The sequence below is a fragment of the Mustela nivalis genome (assembly GCF_964662115.1).
Source record: "Mustela nivalis genome assembly, chromosome: X".
In the NCBI taxonomy this organism is placed as follows: domain Eukaryota; kingdom Metazoa; phylum Chordata; class Mammalia; order Carnivora; family Mustelidae; genus Mustela; species Mustela nivalis.
In genome coordinates, this window is record NC_139040.1 from 70619144 (window position 1) to 70622870 (window position 3727).

Here is a 3727-nt window from a genome sequence, read left to right on the forward strand (position 1 = left end):
ATCCAGAAGTTCAGCTTGGAATCTGAATTTGAACCTCCTGGAAACACTGAAGTCAGTTCTTTCAACAAAAATAAAGTTGGCACCAGGCAGTTCTAGAGGCTTTATGGGCAGGAAGCCATTAAGAAGCAGTGATTCTCCCCTCCCCCAAGCTCAGCAGGCAGGGTGCTGTGGCTGGCAGCCAGAAGGCTCCTAGGAACTCCATGGCAAAGGGCCAGGCATGAATCTCTGGGGGCATGTGTCATCACAAGGCCCAGAATAACTAACTCCCCCTGACCTCACTTCCCTTTCAGAGACCCCAGCTGTTCGGGCAAAAGACCAAATCCTGGGAATCTCTGAGGACGCCACTGCTTCTTTGAGGACTTTCTTCATTAGCAGTTTGGTCCAGAGGTTTGTCCCAAGAGTCTGTGAGAATCTTTCCAGCTCTGCTTACAATGTACTCTGTGGCCCTCTGTTTCCCCATTTGTCTCCTGGGGGGGGGTTACAATAACTGATCTCTCATCTTCTCTCTAGCTCTGGCCTCTGTGGTGCCTCAGATGTCTGCTCTGTTGGGCCCTGTCAGGATGACAGTCAGCCATAGACAAGACAACTGGCTCCTTCCCGCTCACCTCCCATTGGACACAGTCTTATAAGGTAAAGCCCCTTGCACAGGGTGGGAGAGTAACATGAAGACCCAGAGCAGAGTACTGTTCCCTCTTCTGAGAATATGCCCTCTTCCCCCACAGCCAGGGACCTGAGGATGGAGAACCATGAACCAACTTTTGGAGAAGAGGCTGAATGGCAGGAGAACAGACCTCCAAGGATGGCGACATGACTCTTGCTCCCTGGAGTCTATCTCCTTCTTTAGATTCAGGCTACTGGGAGGAAGGGGCTTTGGACATTTACTGTAGAGGCAATAGTGCACAAAACAGTGACCTGAGAGGCCAGGAGTTTGGTTTCAGTTCTGGGTTTCTCACACCAGTTTAGCTTTGAGGATATTAGAAAACAGTGTTAAGCCCATGAACTCTGGAGGTAGACTGCCTGGATTCAAACTGCAGCTTTGTTACTTTCTAACCTGGTGACCTCGGGCTTGCTATGGCCTTAGTTTTCCCAGTTGTAAAATGGGGAATAATAGCAGCACCTATCTACTTGGGAGGTTTAAGTTAAATGAGTTAAAGCATTTAGTATAGATTTAGTATCATGCCTGGCATAAAGTAAATTCTCAATAGATGTTATTTGTTATTATTGAAGAATCTATGGCTTTGGGACCAGACAGACTTAGATCTGAGTGCTGGTTCTGTTACCTTCTAGCAGGGTTCCCTTAGGAAACACACTTCACTTCTCAAAGCCTGGTGCCTCATCCGTGAACTGTGGGTTCACTGTTTACATAAGGGGGCTACTGCCAGGTATCAATGAGATAATACCTATTTATACTTAGCACACTCAGCACATAGTAGGTGTTCAATAGCTATTAGTTCCCTTGCTCTCTCTCTTCCTCTACTGGATGTTCCTGACTCTCCCTGCTTCTGGTAAAGCATCATCCAAACCTGAGTTCAGATTCACGCCCAGCTACTTTTTGACTGTGCAAGCCACTTTGTCTCCAGGACTGTTTCCCTGGCTGTAACATGAGAATGAGGATAAAAATATTTACTCACCTCCCAGCTTTGGAATGGGAGACATGAAGAACCTGACATGTACTGGGTTCTCTCAGTTAACATGAATCCTCCCTCCTCTCTTTCTTCATTCTGCCTCCTGCACTCCATAAGGAGTCTGAATCTATGGGTGCCTCCCTTGCCTCACACCCAATACCTCCCAAGATCAGTATAGCAGACATGAAGCCTGCTTTCTTTGATGGTGGTTAGGGGGTGGTCATTGGGAGGATGTCAGGGAAGGGGTTTGGAGTTATAGAAAGTGCAGCATTTAGGGCAGGGAGACAAGCAGGTGGTGGGGGGAGTTATCTATCACATTAACATTCACCAGGCTAGCTGCTCTATTTCCTTACCCAGGAAGTGGCACTGCCTGTGATAGGGTGTCTTGTTTAAGGCCAGGATCACCAGTCTAAGCGAAGGAACCCAGGTAAAGGAGAAGAAAATCTTGGTATCATTGAGACCTGTGAGTTAGGAAGAATGGGTTTCCTCTCAAGGTAATTGTGTCCATCCTTCTGCCAGATATTGAGCAGATCACAACTGGAACCACTGGAAGGACAAGGCTGTACCAAATGAAGACAGGAAGTCAGAGACATACCGGAACAGCCATTCTCAAACTTGCTCTCCAGACACTTTTCCACTATTAAAAGTTATTAAAGACCAGAAATTTTATTTATGTGGGCTCTATCTATGGATATGTACCATACTAGAAATTAAAACTGAGACATTTAAAGAATATTTATTGATTGATTTATTCATTTAAAAAACATACTTAAGGAACACCTGGATGGCTCTGTCGGTTGAGCATCTGCCTTCGGCTCAGGTCATGATCCCGGGGTCCTGGGATCAAGTCCCACAATGGGTGTCCTTGCTCAGTGGGGAGCATGCTTCTCACTCTGCCTGCCACTCTCCCTGCTTGTGAGCACTCTCTCTCTCTCTCTCTGACAAATAAAATCCTTAAAAAATTAAAAAAAAAATATTTAGAATTTAGACATGTTAACATAAATGACATATGTTAGAACATGTCTGTATTTTACTTCATTTCATTTTAATTTAACTCCAGTTAGTTAACATTGAGTGCTATATTAGTTTCAAGTGTATAATACAGTGACTCAACAATTCCATACATCACCATGTGCTCATCACAAATGTGCTCCTTAATCCCCATTACCTACTAAACCTATCCCCCCATCCCCTTCCCTCTGGTAAGGATCAGTTTTTTCTCTATAGTTAAGAGTCTGTTTCTTGGTTTGTCTATCTCTCTCTTCATTTTGCCCTTTTGTTCATTTGTTCATTTCTTAAATTCCACATATGAGTGAAATCATTTGGCACTTTTCTTTCTCTGACTGACTTGTTTTGCTTAGCATTATGCTATAGGTCTCTCCATGTCCTTATATATAGCAATATTTCATTATTTTTAATGGCTGAAAAATATTCCATTATATGTATATATATATATATGTATATACTTACACACACACACATGCACACACATCCCTTCTTCCTTATCCATTCATCAATTTTTTTTTAATTTTTAAATTTTTTATAAACATATATTTTTATCCCCAGGGGTATAGGTCCGTGAATCGCCAGGTCCACACACCCCACAGCACACCCCCCCCAATGTCCATAACCCCACCCCCCTTCCCCCAAGGCCCCTCTCCTCAGCAACCCTCAGTTTGTTTTGTGAGATTAAGAGTCACTTATGGTTTGTCTCCCTCCCAATCCCATCTTCTTTCATTTATTCTTCTCCTACCCACTTAAGCCCCAATGTTGCATCACCACTTCCCCATATCAGGGAGATCATATGATAGTTGTCTTTCCCTGCTTGACTTATTTCACTAAGCATGATACGCTCTAGTTCCATCCATGTTGTCGCAAATGGCAAGATTTCATTTCTTTTGATGGCTGCATAGTATTCCATTGTGTATATATACCACATCTTCTTGATCCATTCATCTGTTGATGGACATCTAGCTTCTTTCCATAGTTTGGTTATTGTGGACATTGCTGCTATAAACGTTCGGGTGCACGTGCATCTTCGGATCACTACGTTTGTGTCTTTAGGGTAAATACCCAGTAGTGCAATTGCTGGGTCATAGGGC

The 3727-nt window shown here is 43.8% G+C and overlaps 1 long non-coding RNA gene across 1 annotated transcript; it reads left to right on the forward strand.

Annotated features, from left to right (window-relative positions):
• The first annotated feature begins 290 nt into the window (after positions 1-290).
• Positions 291-2521, forward strand: LOC309855980. Its single transcript, XR_014307020.1, has 4 exons — positions 291-387; positions 511-630; positions 723-802; positions 2145-2521. It is a non-coding gene; the product is annotated as an uncharacterized lncRNA (long non-coding RNA).
• The last annotated feature ends 1206 nt before the right edge of the window (positions 2522-3727 follow it).